Source organism: Phlebotomus argentipes, unplaced genomic scaffold (assembly GCF_947086385.1).
Source record: "Phlebotomus argentipes unplaced genomic scaffold, Phlebotomus argentipes genome assembly scaffold_18, whole genome shotgun sequence".
Lineage (NCBI taxonomy): Eukaryota > Metazoa > Arthropoda > Insecta > Diptera > Psychodidae > Phlebotomus > Phlebotomus argentipes.
The window spans coordinates 4,539,046-4,556,867 of record NW_026776177.1 but is presented as its reverse complement, the minus strand read 5'-3'; the positions used below and the strand labels follow the sequence as shown (position 1 = coordinate 4,556,867).

The window sequence follows — 17,822 nt, the reverse complement described above, 5'->3', positions numbered from 1 at the left end:
AGAGCGGACGAAGAGAGAGAAGAGATAAGCGCACTCCTCGTGCTCGTCATTGGGAGAATGTGAAAGAATGAGAAGTGCCGTGTTGGATTGCGAGAGTCGCGACACAACATCGGGCAAGTCAGTGTCGGTTTGGACGCCGACTAGAACCTTTAGTTTATTTCTCACCCGAAACTCGTCTCTATTGTCGCCTTCGTATCGATGCGGTGCGGGTCATTTCTTGTTATTTGCCAAACAATATCGCAATACTTTTATCACAACACAGCACACAGTTGTCCCTGAACTGCAGCCACCGACACAGTTTTCACTCCGCCGCAGCGCGAACAAGTGGTGGGAAAAAGAACATTCGGAGCGCAGGAAGTTTGGCGGAAAAGTGTGTGACTTCCGGCAAAACCACCCCCCCAAAGTAAGAGAAGAACCCAACAAAGATTTCCAACGTCCAGGGACTGCAAACCACGCCGATTGTGGGCAGATAAATCATCTGTTGGAAGTCAACAATTAACGGTTTTGCTTTTATTACGACCGATAAATAAACATTTGTATCAATCCGAATGGCAAGTCTCGCGAGAGTGAGTGTGGAAAGCACGGAAAATGTGACAAATCAGCAATAAGTTATGTTGGCTCATATGAATCGAAAAATACGTTGTGATAGTGACAGAGTGTTATGCGATCCACCCCCGAAAAAGCCACAAATCCGAGTGATTAATCTCATGTGATTGAACTAAAACTTGACACTGGTATTTGCGACACGACTTGGCGAAATACTCGAAAGGATTCATCTCTTAATATTTTACGAAATAACGCCCTCAATTGCTGACCAACTGATATAAGCTCCTAAATATATATTTCTGATAACAATCAATCTATGAATAACTGTGTAAAGTCGAGACTATCTTCCTTCCCAAAGTTATAATACTTTTTAAAACTAAACAAGAATACGCTAAAGTGCAGTGCTTGAGAACACTTCAACAATAAGATTATACGAAGAAAAAAAAAGTTTGAAAGTACCTCAATTTAATGCTTAAATAGCACAAATTACTCTTACGAAAAGAAGCGGAAAAACGTGGAAAACTTTAATACAATTAACCACACGATATTCTTCCATGCAAAACTTTGGTGAATAGCAACGAGATATATTTATCGCAACAGCCAAATAATCAATTTTGACAACATTATAAGCAATATATTGGAAATATCTTATGAAATTAACGATATTCGTTAACTTCGCTCGTTCAATTTCCCGTCAAAAGCGTCCATGCGTTGATGACGCAGCGGAGATTTCGACGTGAAGCAGAAATTAAAACAGCAGCAACAAAGTGTCTTAAGAAATTGGTGATATAAGAAGAGGAAGACAAAAAAAAACACACACGAGAAGAAGAGATGAAAATACAGAAACACATAAGTTTAAAGTAAAAAAGGAATCCCTATTAAGTCTCCTCAAGTGCGAGTGAAATTCCCAAATGTGCTAAACACGTTAATATAATTAAAACTTGATAATTGTTTTAGTAAGAAGTAAAACATATATATATATATTTGATAGGCTAGAGAGACGACAGAGTCGCGCGTTTTTACACATGATGCGAAGTAAGATGTCACAAGTTGTAAACCATGAAAATTTATTCGTAGCCGAGAAGACTGAGTGTTGATTGCTGGATTCACCGACATTTAGTGCATTTTCTTGAGAGTGCTTCTGGGCATCTTTGTGTGCATTGCACGTGGACCAAAAGGCTGTCCATCATCGGGCGAAAAGGTCCTGCTCGCCAGCGCGCGCCATCCAAGAAAAGTTGTATGCAGATACAGACCAAACAGTGCGGAACGGATAAATTCCTGCAGGAGCCGAACACTCCCGTTGCAGTGGTGAGTACATTGAGCATATCAAATGGCCTTCCACAGACACTTTTTTTCTACATCTCGAGAGACTTCCTTGGCACACTGGGGTCGGATTATTGCAATTCCCACATAATGAGGGTGGAGACTAATTAGCTCAGGGCAATAAAACTTTACCGTCGCCCCGAAAATTTCACCAACACTCGGTGTCGTCGCCTCCGGTCGAAATGCTGCGAATGTTTCCTGACTCGTTTTACCTGTGACAACTTCGCCCACAATTTACCTGTCCGGTCATTACTGGGGCGTCTCGGAAAATTCCTAATGCACTCAATGGCTTTCCAATGAATAATAGCTGAGGAGTGATTTGGCTCCCCCTTGAGAGAGCCAATCGGGGCATTATGTGAAGTTGCAACAATAAATTAATAAACTCTCAATTCCACCTTCTCGATTGGAATTCAATTGTAACCGCATTTTGTAACAGTATCTGTCAAGCAGCAAGTTAATTTAAGAATTTTTGAAAAATCGCCTGACACTATCAACACATTGAGTGAACCGTTTTCTTAATTTGAATACCACCCAGGGCTTCTTTTCGGCAAAACTGCATACTTAATATGCGCTTTTTTGTCTCGAGCAACGAATTAAGCCATAAGACTTTGGCCCGTATCTGTGCATCGTGAGCGAATGTGGGTGGACTGAAAGAGTCGCTCGGGAGCCCCCAAAATTTCAATCAATCATCGCCCAAGCCTGACACAATTGGCATGGTTAATTGACGCCTCAACCTGCGTCTCGAAGTTGCATGCAATTAATTGCAGGTAACGCGTGCGAGAGTGTGTTTCTATTGTTAAGCACAGACCTCTTAATGGGTCACCAGTGGTAATTTGTCAAGAAATTCTTTCGTCTACTTTGCCTTTTCACGTTTTATGAATTGATTTTCGATGACAGTGCATGGGAGAAGTGTAGACGCGGGGGCGATTTCACAATTCTGTGTGACTTTAGAGGCACTTTGTTGACGCAGCAAACACAAGAGTGGCTTTTTAGATATGAATTCCGTAAAAAAGAAGAAGTTCATACTAAAACATATTGAAGAAATCCATCTCGTTGAAACATTCCCGAAATGCGTGAAATAATATTTGCTCTATTGTCTCTTCTTCACTCTCAATTATCAATACACACCATTTCTTCTGGGCAAAAATTTATATAGCTTGAAGATCCCACGATTTTTCCATCATTTGTCACTCTATTTAATGAGTGACATCACAATCATTGGAAAAATCAGTCAATAATTTCAATAATTAAAGAGCATGGACGCCTGAGTCAGCATGATTTTTATTCTTTCCACAGCCATTTTTTTCCTCCTTATTTACCTATCTTCACATAAAAATTAATTCCGATTAATTTTATATGTTGGCCTGTTGTGTGTGGCTTGAAAAAGTTGTGAGCCGGCGGGTGGCTCTCTTTCATATTCATTCTCTCGCTCAAGTCTTTCACAGTGTATGAATTGAAAATAAATTTTCGCTGACTCTTGTGGCCTGTCTCTCAAGGCGCACACAGCGCTCGCGTCTCAGCCGAATCGTCATATTCACATCAAAAACCACCCGCATATTTGTTTACCACCTTCTTTGTCCGGAGCCGGAATGCCATAGCCAATTGTTGGGCAACAGCCGGAGATGACACACAAATAATTCTGCGCTAAATGGCCATCGGCGGAGAGTCATACATGAATATGCTCATTTTGATGCTCACGAACTGGGCGATGTTGATGAAAATCGCATTTTCAATCAATACTCATTATTTACAACGCACAAATTTGCGGTTGGCAATATTATTTCTGCACTGCGACAACTTTTTTCGTCACTTCTATTATTCACTCTCTCTCTCACTGTTCAAAATTGACCCACACTGCAACCGGTCAGTTGGAAAAAAGTATGCAACATTAGTGCGAGTGTGAATTGTTGGGCAATTAGTGAACAAATTAGATTTAGTCGGAGGGGAGAGATTAACCTGGGGAATGTGCGGAGGAAACGGTGCGGAAAATGAAGGGATCATGTGAAAGATTGCGTGTTGCTTGAAGACTGCGCGATTGTCAATGATGTACAGTTGTTTTAAAAGCTTTTGCAGAGTTGGACAGAAAACGCACAGAAATAATTTCCGCAAAATTTGAACATTAAAAGAAGTCTTATTTCTGCATCAGAAATATTACCTAGAAAACTTGCGATCTTTGCTAAAATTCTTCAAAATAACTGCGATGAATACAAGCCACGCACGCTGACTTCACACACAAAACGTCGAAGCGCATGAAAAAGGGATTCGCGATACGCAAGATGTGTGTATCCTCAAGCCTTCTAGTTTATTGCCTTCCTTGCCACCTTTTCTGCCTTGGCGAAATATGCAACAGAAGCCACCAATTTTCCACCCAACGGCGCAACTCGACCCGTGCAGGGTTTTATGTTCCTCCACGGCGATTGTTAATTGGCACTCAATTGTACAGGAGTGCAATTAATTCACGATTTATGGGTGTAGCAATCGTTCGTGAGTGCGTGCGCGGAACTTTCGCGAATTGACCGCAAAAGTGTCAAAAGTATTATGTTCTGGGCGAGCGCTGGCAAGTGCATAAAGGGCATGGGTGAGTGAGAGAGAGGTGGATCAGGAGTGATGCTTGTTTATTGAGCACCGCATTTTACACATTAAATTTTTAACACTCAATATTCAATAAACACCTGAGCACAGGTGAGAGAGAGTGAGAAAGAGCGCTCAAATTGACTTTTATTGTGAGATTGCGTGCCTGATTTATTTGTGTAGAGAGAGAAATAAATATATAAAGTCGATTTTGTATGTATAAAATATAAAATTATAAAGCGTCGCTCTTTTTGTCTTTTACACTCATATCTCTTACTCTCTGTGGCGTTGCTTGGCCATCATCAAAGCTTCCTTCGGCATATCACTTTTCTTCCCGCCGTTGGGCGCTGCGGTGCAAATGAGGAGAAAGGGTTAAAGGGTTTCCCATTGCGTGCCTTATGATTAACAACCTCACACAGCGCACACGGTCATATTCAAACACCTCTACTCTCCTGCGGACTCGCCGGGGAAAATTGCTGTGCACACGAAAATGCCGTTGCTCAGGTGTTAAATTTGAAATTAAGAAAGAAACCAAAACCTTCTTTGTCGTGCTCTCGCGCGCGAGAGAGAGAGAGAGAGAAAGGAAACTGGGGAGAAAACACACAGAATCTCATGCTCTTGGCACAAGATGTGTGTGCTCAAGATACGGGATGAGTGAGAGGTGATCAGAAGAAAGAATTCTCCTCCTTTTTTTGCACCTCCACGAAACCCGCTGCGGTTCTTGGGCTCTCTTGGTATGTCTTGTGTCACGCATCCGGTGTGGGTGCTGCATTCCACAGAAAAACCACTCGCTCTCTCTCGCGCGCCGGGGAAAAAGGCCTTCCATGTCTCCTATAATACACCAGCGCACATTTAGCAACTAATGTAAAATTACCCAGCACGATTAAAAGCGCTCTCACCGGACTTTCCGCACGCCAAATTGCCCCGAAGCCAAACACTGTCGTGTTTCTCGGATCGATGTGAAAAATTTCGAAAAATTTCTATGTCCCTCCGCAAGCTCATTCTTAATTGCTAAACACACCGGCTAAAATTCTTGTCCGCTTTTTGTGTCTCAACCACTTTTATGACCTTATACAGTTGGGGCGATGTTTATTGATTCACTGGGCTTTTCCAATATATGACTCGATTTGTGTGCGCGCTCAATTCATCCCACAAGTGCCATTTGTCCGGAACGGTTAATTGAACCCATTCTTCACCCTCTGCCGAAGGTGAAACAACCTTCTTATGCCTCTTTAGAGACACGTGAATGCTTCCTCGCCCAAGAACCTCTCTTCATCTCTAATCGCACCTCTATAGACGTCTTCCGAAAAAGTTCTATAGGATGATTAGAAGATGTTGAGTGACCAGCAAAAAATGCGATAAAAACGACGTGCTGGAGTCCGTTAAATTGGAATGCTGGAAAAAATCTCAGTCTGTTTCCATTTGAATATGATTAAGATGCTATAATTCACAATTATTAATACTTTTCCCGCTCATTCGCGCGCGCATCTTCCCTTTTATTTCGCACTCCATCTGCCAAAATGTAACGGCGCGGCGAATTTTCGGCTCAAGTCAATCGTAAAAATGCTCAATGAGATGATTTCAATGGAAACGCCCTCGCAGATCTTTCCACACACCAAGATCCATGGGAAAAATGTGAAGAAGCTGCGCGCGGAAAGCGAGCTTGTCCATTTTGTCAGTATGGAATTAGTCTGTGAGAATCTCTCCATGACAATTTGCCGCCACAATTAATTATGCCAAACATTTTTATTAATAATATATTCAGGCGTGTATGCCTTTTGCCCAAATGGCACCGTCTCGAGCAGTTTTCTCCCTCTCTCTGTCGCTCTGGCGCGGATGAGAAAAGTCCATTAAGAAAGCTCTTACTGCGAGTTGTGCTTTGTGTGAACGGTGACGGAAATGAGATGGAAGATCACAATTTGTAGATCAATAATTAAATTCGAGTCAATGATTAGTTGGAAGATGTTTTTCTTGTGTTCCTCTCCACTCTATTTCACTGTTATCTCTCCCTTTTGCCCCCAAGCCAGCTTCGCAAGATGTGCGACTGAGACAGTGTGCTCTCTCGGCTATCACATGGAATATTTGAAACATTTTGTCTCTGCGTCATACCCGAGAGGCTGCCTCTAGTTGTCCCACTCCTGCCCGTATTGTTGTTAAATATGTAGTGTTGTGGGAAAGATCAGCGGGAATATACAATGATATGAAAAAAAGGCTGAAAAAGAAAATTGAGAGGAATATACAGCAACAGAAAAAAGATCAAACTGCCCGGCACGGAAGATGGAAGAAGTAGCAACCGGAGAAACGATCGTCGATGGATCGATTATTCGATTGCTGGTGTTTCATTTTTTTTAACTGTACGTACATCTGTGATGCACGCGAAAAAACCGGGGAATCGAAAGTGCGATTGTCTTTCCATGGGATCTCTTAGAATAACATGTTAGGAAGTTACTAAAGATATCATTTGTGATGAATTTTGTCCAGAAACACGAACCAGTTGCGCTAATTAAGGTCACCAAGGGGAAGATAGTACGGCTCAAATCTGTACACCACTCTCTGTCACATTTCAGAACTTCAGACTTTATGCATTGTTTGTAACAAGATTAAAATCAACTGCTAACTTACTGAAATCTAACCGAATTCTGACAGTTTTATAACTCTAATTTTTAGGCTTTCCTTAATTAGAATCTTTCTGGCTCAAAATTTGGTAGTTTGAAGTGAAAAATTGAGGTTATGTTTAATACTTACTACTCAGTTTCCAGAATTGCGATTTGCATTGAGTGAAAATGCTCAATTCTACTAATTAAATGAGAAATAATTTCGTGTTTCATGCAAGAATTTAAAGATTAAACTCTCTTTTTGTTTCTAAAAAATCACATAACCTAGAAAATATATCTCAAAGTTGAATAATGAAAGCTATGAGCCAAACTTCTGACCATATTATCTCCCCCTTGAATGTCACTAATGTCTATTCTGTTTTTCTATTTGATTAATTATTCCTCTTTACTAATGTTTAAATTAAATTCCGAACTCATAACTATTTAATGCTTGATCACAATCTCGATTTCCGCTCGCGGTTCACATTCCAAATGTTGATTTTTCACAGTGTACAATTCAAATGAACTGTGATGGTCTTCATCTCCTCCCGCATATTTCCCACTTAATTCCCTCGTCTTGGCCACTCTTCGTTCCACCATCTCCGTGCTGAACGGGAGGGAGGTAAGAGAGAGAAAAAAATCCCGTCGTATAATAAATAGCCAATTACAAAATACATTTCAATACATTTATACAAAACATTTCTTGCTGCGCGGTGTCCGCGCGTAATTGGTGTGAGGGAGATCGAGCGACTGGGGTATGGAAATATCCGATTCAGACATAAAAAAGGGGAACACAGCGCCAAACAGCAATAACCCGAAAAGAAGAGATGATGATGGTTCGGGAAAAAAGGAGAATTAACCATCCTCTCGCCGGTGAGAGCGCGCGAGACTCGGCAGAGGCGCGCAGACAAAAAGTCCCAAGAGACATGAAACAAGTAAAAGAAATCCACCTCCAATTTGAGTACAAATACAAGGAGAGCCAGAAGCCGAAGCCAAGAAGCATTAAATTCTCCTAAGAGGGAGATCATCAAGAGTGGCGCGCGGAGTTGAAGATCTTTTTCAGCAGTAAAATGGGGAATAATGATGAAAAATACTGGACGACGCCGATGGTGAACAATGATGGAAACAAGTGCATAAATCCGTGATACTAATTTTATTGGGAGAAGCAGGTGTCAAGATTGGGTATCTCAGCAGTGTCTCACTCAGAATCGCGAGAGAGAGACAGACACACACTCATCGAATCGTGGGAAATTGTCAGGCATCTTTCGTGGATCAATTTGAGTGGATTACTGTGGCAATAAATGCTCGAACAGTGCGATTTCGCGTATCGATTAATCCACTCTCACATAAGATCTCAAGTCGAGGGGCGAACAAATGGTGAGATTTCTGCTCAATTGACTGAGAAATCTGTTCAAATCGTCGCCTAATTGGGCGCTTCGCGGGTTGTTTATTATTTTATGACGCCAATGTCGCGTCTAGAGCGCGAGTTGCTCGCCCCTCGGCTGCCTCCCGTCCAGATGACCCTGGGAAATCTTTTTTCGCACTCACAGCGAGAGAATTGATCACAATCAATAATTTATCTTTCCGTTGGGTCCACGGTGGATTTCGAGCAAAAGGCGGAGGGGGAGAAAAGCTCACTTAACGGCAAAAGAAGCGGGAGAAAGATGGAAGAGAGGCGAAGAAGTCCATTGGTAGCATAAATTTGGCCCGCCAGATCTGTCCAACATAGCCAGTGTTGGACCTCAATCGGTCTCAAATTCACCTCAACTTGCACTTAATGCGTGTGTGTTTTGAGTGATGCTCTCTCTCCCTCTCTCGTCGCGAGATAGTGAATGACGATCGTCCAGTAAATAAATTTTTATGTGCAATGAAACACATTATACGATCAGTCAACGATTGCGCGCGGCTATTTTTTGCCTTTTCTTTCATTTTATTTTAATCGCCTCTCGTTGAGTGTTTTGTATTTACGCGAGCGAATTGATAATGAGCGATTCCGTAGAGAGAGAGGAATTGGTGTTTAGAAAAAGAGTAGGACAGAGAGGAGAAACGAGAATGAGGAGATAAACATGAGGTGCACAAAAGGACATTACAAATAGGCAATACGACCATTGTCTTCAAAAGCCACGACATATCTTTTTATCTTTCTCCAAGAATTTCACTGCATCTTTTTTCACCGCCGTGCACTTCTTATTTCGCTGCAAAGTGTCTGGGCGCGTACAGTGGGTGGCGACAGATTAGCGACAGTCATTGATGTTGTGCTGGGAAATCTTGCAATTTTTCCTCTGCGCTGATCGTGAAATTCTGCCACAGACTGTTAGACATCGTGTTGCATTCTTCTTCCTCAGAAATCATGCGGGAAAAACTAAGTGTGTATGACGCCGAGTTTCTAAGATTGTTGGAGGTTGTTGGGAAAATGACTGAAGATTCCGCGACGCAAATCGAGAAGGGGGAAATTATCAATATAGTTTGTGTGACAAAGCACTTGATAAGGCCACTCTGACACACTTCACAGAATTTCCTCCCGCAAAGACGCGCGCGCGGGCTTTTGTGTGCGAGTGTGTTTGTGTGTGGTTTTCTGGGAAGAACATTTATTCTGTTCCTTTTGAAATATCTGCGGTTTTCCCTTCATGCGAGGAGGAGATGAAGAGAGGCGAAGAGGCGGATTGAAGTGTGAAATATTTCATACTGAAAACAAGCCAAACAATGACACAAATTTTTCCTTTCTTTCCACTTGCTGGATGATTGCGTGAATGTGCGGTTTTTCGTAGTGGAAAGCCGCGGAGAAGTGGACAAAAGCACGCAGATATGTCTGAGGCAATGTCGAAGCTTGGCGAGTTTAAATGTGATATTATAAATAATTTATGTTCCCATTTTGATCGTTGACAATGCAACAAATAAAACAAGGCAACAGCAATAACAATAATGGCCAACAATAATAATATAAACATTAAGAAGTTCCCCAACATGATGTTTGTGAGTGAGAAGGTGAAGAAGTGAAGATAAATAAGAGGAATGTCGGGATGGCGGTGGAGGTGAAAAAAAAAATCATAATAAAGGGGAACCTGTTTGTATTCATTCTTCCTCCCGCCGCCGATGTCCCGTTCCGCTGCGCCGCGGCCAATGCCTCGAGGGCCGCGCGACGCCCCTGTCCCTTTTTCGCCCCACCTCATTGGCATCATTCACAAATTTTTCACCCAACTTGTACCCCAACTCGCCGCGCCAACATTTCCACATGCCACACAGCGCACTCATTTCCACTGAATAGCTGTTGATCGTCCATCCGTCCAAACGGCTATTTAGCAATTCAATCTGTCGACAATATATTAATTATTCATTGAAATGTGCAATTCGATAAATAAATCAGCCAGCACAAGGAGCACCACCACAAGTGTATGTTGGCCGAGAGGCAAATATTGTGGGGCAGTAGAAGAATCTTCGCCGATGGCCACGAGACGAGAGATTTAAAGACAAAGGCGCACAAGGAGAAAATGTCACCCGGTTTGGCAACTTTATTGTCGCACAGCTCAAAAGAACGGCGACACTGCCACAGAATTGCTAAATGCAACCATCACGTGGACCCCAAATGGGCTTTTGGGAGCACGAGAGATGAGATATTTAGAACCGGAAGAGTGCAAACTTGACCACAATCTGGGCTATCGAGAACAATAGTTAATATGTTGGATGCAATGCTGTGTATTGAATTATCTGATTTAACCATTTTCCTACATACAACAAATGATCGTCATGTTTGGACGTCAGGTGTTTAATGCTCTCTCTCTCTCTGTGAGCATAAACTTGCAATCAGACACAAATCTGTGCTCAAATACAAAAGATGTTGCCATTACGAGTACAAGGAAACCTCTAAAAATCAGCAAGAATTTGTTTTTACCCTTGTTAAGGGAATTGCTTAGATTTGCATGAATATGGATCAATTCTTAGTAAGACACTGGAAGTTTAACATTCAAAATGCTCATGGAAAAATAAGCTTAGTATTCTCACTAAAACAGTGTGTTACTGTAAAGAAGTTTTGAGCGATTCCACATTGTGTAAAAGCAGGAAAATTGTGAAATTTGCCAAAGTTATTAAAAACTCAAGAAAATAATCAGTAAATTTGTGATAAAAAGGATTTGTTGCAAATATATTTCATGTTAATGCTTCAAAATTAGAGCCACAATCACAGATATTGATCCATCTTTGGAAGTCAGTTTAAAATAACACATTCAGATGGATCATTTAAAGTTTTAAAACTGTTTTAAACTAATATAACACATTTTTATCATCTCTTGTTTGAGTGACAATCGCGCTATAAATTAAATTATTGATCATTCAAATATCAAACTTTTTGCATATCATAAGACCAAAGTTTCGTCTCTATTTTCAACAGTCACAAGAGTGTTTTGGGAAAGAAATTCGGCAAAATCAAGAACGCAATCAATTATCACAAAATTTCCCATGCGTTGTCCGTTAATATTGAAATTTATTGATACGAAGCAGTGGGGAAAATCGTTTTTTGCCGCTTTTCCGTAAATAAATAAATAAGTCTCGAATAATGTATTCAAACATATGAATTTAACATTAATTCTAATCAAATTGGATACAATATTGAATTTATTTCAGTGTGAATGAGTGCTTCTAGATTTGAATCGCGACTTGATGCAGAATTAAGTGATAAACATCGGGAGAATTGAATTTATTGAATTTATCTATTTACATCGCGCGAGAGTTGCGGTCAAAGTGGCTGAGAGAGTGAGAGAGAGAGGAGAGAGAAAGAGAGGGAGAGTGAGAGAATTCAGTGTCTGGATGAAATGAGAATAAGCACAGACACTTGTTATTTAATCCTATGAAATCCTGCTTTTCACCTTGGCTTTTTCGTTAGTCTTCATGGACAATTCCGACTCCCACGATATTTCTTCGGTCATATTTATCAGCGCACGAGAGTGAGAACGTCTCCAGCGACTATCTTATCGCTTGCTTTTCTTCTCACTCCAACAGTCTCTCGATGAAATGTGATCTGTTGATCATTATTTCTCTCCTCTTCGTCGTTTTTTTTTTGTTCATCCATCGTCTGTATAATTAACAAAAACTCGAGGTTTCTCTTATTTCACATACACCCTCAATTCATTCTCTCTCTCTCTCTCGCGCGCGCTGGATAAATTCATATACATTGGAAATTTTGAGAGAGACTTTTCAGCACGATCGCATGAAAAAAGTTATTTCTCAAGATCGCATCATTATGCTCTTGAGAGAGTCCGCCTTATTTATTATCAGTAGAAATTTTTATAAATAATATCCCTCGACATCGGTAAATTCTCATACAGACACCGATTGGAATTATAAATTCATGATCATCAATCGACAAGAGATATAAACCACTGTTTTTTAATGTCTTCTCCTCCATTTATTTCTTTTCTTCTCTTGGGCTTCTCATCGATGTTCGACATATTCTGTGTGGCGAAAGAGTTGAAAGTTCAATTGGGAGTTTGGGAAATAGAAGCGGTTGGAAATCTGCATAAAAATGGTGAGAAGCACAGCTGGTGCTAAATGCTTGATTTTTTAAGCAAATATCTTCCCCGAAAAACTACTCAAAAGTCTACGTTCGAGCATTAATTAATTCACAATCAATTCGACAGAGACGCCAAAGACAAGCGCGCGCGAGTCGAGTTGAGTTGATCTGAAGAAGATTCCCAGCGAGCACAGAATGCTAAGATCTCAATGTTATGATTCAAAAAGCTAATTGTTTGGCTTTATTTCGCTAAGAACTTAGCCATTCGATTGATGCACTAGCGAACGTAGCGGCGATCAGTTAAAGTACTGATGCGCACTTAAATTTCTAGATGTCGCATCATGGAAAACCTTGCCATTTCAATAATATACTTCGTTATTACAACACTCAAGTTAATTGTATTAATAACGCCATGCAAATAACCTCAAAATTGAGAGATTTAAAGGCTCCGGATGAAGGAAAGTCCATCTAATTTGGACTTCCATTTTTCCTGCTAATTTCTTATCACAGAAAAGCAAAGAATTTAGCACAATATTTAATGAAAATAAGCAGAGATTTCAAAAATTTTGAAATATTGCTAAGAAAATTTATGAAAAATTAGCTAACTAAAGCAAAAAAAAATATTGTAGCGCTTTTGAGTTTCCTCCATCGTTCCCTGTGATCGCTGATTGGTTCCATTTCAATACTTCGGCTTAGAATTTCTCGTTCTGGAGATGCTAAAATTTTAGCTCAGTAAACTTGACACTTTTCAGCTAAATTAGCTGCCTTTTTTTTAGCTTTTTTAGTTCGCTGGGAAGCTTTGCCGCGCAAGTTCAAATGACGACCATTTAGAGTATTATTAGCAAATTGAAAAGCTCATGGCAAATATTATGGGCAATAATATAGGAGTGAATTTTATGAGCATTTCGATACATTTGCCAGTAAATCAGGCATTTGAGAAATGAATGTAGGTGTTCTGTTGGCATTTCGCGTTTCACCTACATACCATAAATCATGACATGAGATACAACCACGTTTCGGGTGCAAAATTCCAACTGAAAATTATTAGCGAAAATTATTTTTTAATTGCACAGCATTCACTTCCAAGCCAGGTGCCTCTCTCGCCCCATGTAATTGTGTCACGAACTATTTAGTGCCAAAATTACTCTGCACACCTTATTTGCCAGTGCCGCCGTGGGAGTATTTAAGTCGGGCCGGCAAGAAATACGATGCAGGATGCGAGGAGGGACAGCTGGAGTTGCACACCAGACCAGAGAGGGTCTTGAGAAAGCCTCCCTGAGAAATCACACGCCTCGGCGTGAATTGTGGGCTCGATTAAGTAATGATATGTAATTACGGCAAATGCTTCTAATATGTTGGACAAAAGGTCTTTCAAGGTGCGCAAATGGCTTACAAAACAGTAGCAATTCACAGACTTGCCTCTCGAATCGCCCTAATGACGCTTCCACATCACGCTTATTGGTTCAAAATTGCAGCTTTCGCATCAGTTTTTCGAGAAAGACATCATTGGGAAGATAAAAGGATGTCACAGTGTGATTCTGAAATTCAGATCATATGCGAATCGAGCGCCTTTTGAGCATATCTCTTAGACAATCAATATCATAACTCTACATTCTCTCTCTCTCTCTCTCTCTCTCTTTCTCTCACTTCTAATTGAGCCAAACAAGCTCATCTCTTCAACCAGTTTCTTATGAAGCGAAATCTTTGCTCCAGTTGAGAAATTAGGCGCCACTTGAATGGCGCGATCGGTCAGAAAATGAGCCGCGGACGGAAATCACAATTGACTTCTTGCTGAAGTTGTCTGTGGGGAAAAATCTCAATTACGTGATAATTTCGCCAGAGCAGAAAATGGGCTTTTGAAGATGCCCGAAGGTGGATATAATGCTATTTCTCTCCACTCGCGCGATCGTTTCAATTTGCTCAGGTTCGTCTTTTTTGCGCTCCGCCGCCACCTTGTGAAGGTGTGAGATGACGATGAGGATTGGAAAAAGTGCTCTGAAAGAAATTGAAAGACTCTCATCTCGCGTAGCGCCAATTTGGAGCTTCTATTGAGCCGGAGAAACTCTGGATGTCTTAAATCTCACCACAGTTCGATGATGACTTTAACGATGAATTTACCGTAATTGATTGATCGTTACTCATTTTAATAATTTAACTGTTTTGTTTTCTCCAACAATCAAAAACCCGTCAAGTGATTTTTCTCCTTGGTTTTTTTTCCTTCTACTGAGCACCGCAAGTTTGCTCAAATGCGGCTATCGTGAGAAATTTGCCAATTCTGCCTGATTTCATCAAATAGTTTCTTGGCTTCTACACCTGTTGAAATTCTCTCGGGCTCAGCAATAAAAGTAGATTTTAGGAGCGCACGAGAGATTGGACGGGAACGAGCGACAAAGTGTTCAATACTCCTCTATGAGAATGACTCTTGATCACGGTAAAGTGACACCCACGCGAGATCTCGAGAGACTTTGAGTGCCAAGACGGCAATCGTTCACCTGCTTCGACCAATTTGGTCCCTATGCTTCGCGTGCACCTCTCGCTCAGCATAGCCACTCGATTAATGCCATTTTATCGGAGCCTCTCCATGTCCAGAGCCATAAATACTGAAAATATGATGTCATTGTCTCTCAAATCTCGCGATCTCGCTCGCACTCGCGCCAGTGTCTCTCCCCGAAGATGTCGGCTCCGTTATGTCTGGGTCCGTGGAGTTAATATTATTTAGCAACAGCAGGAGGAATGCTGTTTGGTCTCACTTAAAAGCATTAATATTTGGCCTTTTTCGGGGCCAAAAATCAATATTAATGGCGGGACTGCCGCTCTTCGTTTCGTCTCTTTGCATAAAATGTTAATCAAAGCGCGTCGCAACGTGAGATATTCGAGTGATTTTCAAATAAATAACATCCACCCAGTGACATAAACTTTAAATAACTATTCAATGATCATTGTCAATTGACTCAGCGCGTATTGAGTAATGGTAAACAGTGTTTGATTTATATTGTGATGATGAGAGATATTCAAATTCCGCCTTCAACTTCTTGTACGCGCACCGATGGAAGATCTAGAACGATTTTGGTGGCAGTAAAAATCAATAAATGGCCAAGAGAAGAGCGGAAATTGAAGCTTCGACCTCGCTTACACTCGATCGCAGTTTCACAAATTGGTCCACTGACCATAAAGAGCTGAAATGCGGACGAGCATTTCGGCATTGTTTGGAGAATTGAACAGTCGATGGCAAAAAATTCAAGTCACAAGAACTGTTCATCTTTCGTGGAATTTTTGCAAAACCCTTGAGGATGAGGCGTTCCTACTTCGCTGTCGCGCACTGTATCCGCGGTATCTGACGTCACCCACTCAAGTCCACCCGCCAAAAGCCCAGCGAACGCGTGAGAGCGAGAGAATGTTAATTAGTGGAATGGATATAAGCTGGACGGTGACCATCACGGGTGATATTTATTCACATGCGATGTCGATGGCGAGAGCGGGAAGGCGATTGTGGATGATGTTGCCAATTTGTGGCCGGCAATAGAGCGAGAGGGAATTGGAGGAAACTGGCGGCACCTGCGAAGTCACAGTGGAAAGCCCTGCCATCGATTGCCATTGACTTTTGATGAGGACTGAAGAAGTCACAGCGTCAAGAATGACGAGATGACGGGCTGAGATGGAGTGTGAGAAAGTTGGCTGAATAATATCAGACGAAAAATTTCAATGAGATTCATGCCACACATCCGTCTGACTAATAGTTTTCAGATAATAATAGCGCGATTAATTACAGTTACACCTTCCAATCCGATGGTCAGCGGTGTGATCGATGCTCGCGTTTTCGCGTGGCCAGCTGGGCAGAGAGAGAGGTGTTGGACTTATCGTGTTTTTCGAGAGCGACATCGCGGCTCAATTGAGAGCCTCACCATTAAATAGAGCCCCAAGTTGGTCGGCCGGGGTGATTAAATTATTAGCGGCTAAGTGCTTCTTCTGTAGTCATTCCTCTTCTCGCACTTTATCGGAACCTCTGCCAAGCTCCATATAATTGGAAATGTGTGAGGATGAATCTGGTGAGAACCCATCCATTCTCCCCACCCAGCTGCTGAAGATACTGGGAAGGTGTTAAATTATTAAAATTTATTTCCTCATCTTCCTCGCCTTTTCACCTCTTAAAGACACACATTTTCCCCTCGGCCAGTTTAGTCAATTTTCAATTTTATTCAATTTGTCCATCTCAATTCTCTCGCACTTGTGGCACGGCGCGGTGGAAAAAACGGCAGCGCCAAAGAGAACTTCCCCATTAGCGGGAGAACGAGAAGAATGGCTTTAATGAAATTTCCCTAATCGATGGCTATTATAATACAAATTTGGTTTTGGGATGCAACAAAAAACGACACAACTCGCATGATCACATAAATCTTTCTACAAATTCGTCTCAATTATTGTCTTCTACAAACCGTGGAAGAGGAGCAAAAACGGCAAGTCGAGTCTCATTTTCGAATTTGGAGAAATACACCTGAAAACTGGCACCCATTAGTGGCCATGCCGCGAAGGGGAGGCCAAGTGCTGTGTTTGGCTGCCCTCGGTTGCATCGCGCGCGCATAAAGCTGGGTTATGACGTCTGAATTGAAGGGGAGTGATGGTGTCTCGTTAATGCTGAGCGAATTATTCGCGCAGCCAGAGGACATCGTAAAAGTGATGCGATTGAATGAGGGCATGGCATGACTGAGCCGAAGACATGGTCAACGGTGATTGCGCGCACTCCCACCTCCGGGTACCGACTTTAATCATCCGGGGCGAGACTGGGCAAGAAGAAAATGCTCCACCGAATTAGGCAATGTACATCTCCTGTGCCTCATTAAGTTCATTGCTCACACCGTTAAACATGCCTCATTTGAGCTCAAGAATCACCATCGAAAATATAAAGCGAGCCATATAATACAATTAACACGAAACGCCATAAAATTTGCACACTTCTCATATAAAAGACCATTTTATGCCATTTGCTGCGCATTCTCGATCAAAAACCATTGAATTGGCTGTCGTGCCGATTGTCTCTGGATTCACGTGGCTTTCCTTCGGGTGGAAATTTCTTCGGATAAAGGAGGGAAAATTGTGGTGAAAGGTGAAGCAGAAAAAACATCCAACCTCAATGCTAACACATCCATTTCACCAATTTGGTTAATGGAAAATGCGGCAAAGCGTTTTGCTTTACGGCGCGCGCTTAAGAGCAAAAAGCCCTCCGACATTCAACTAAATTAATTGGGATGGCCAATCAATATGGAAGAAGTCACCATGAGGAAGCCAAA

The 17,822-nt window shown here is 41.6% G+C and overlaps 1 protein-coding gene across 2 annotated transcripts in view; it reads left to right on the top strand.

Moving 5' to 3' along the window:
• Positions 1-349: 349 nt before the first annotated feature.
• Positions 350-17,822, top strand: part of LOC132259500 (zinc finger protein 236) — a 34,810-nt gene continuing 17,337 nt past the window's right edge. The window contains exons 1-2 of one of the 2 annotated variants that reach the window (XM_059757164.1): positions 350-370; positions 1,538-1,854. The gene's annotated coding sequence lies outside the window, so the exon portion shown is untranslated. Of the gene's footprint in view, positions 371-393; positions 404-1,537; positions 1,855-17,822 lie in introns of those variants that run through there. The other variant, XM_059757163.1, reaches the window with a different exon arrangement.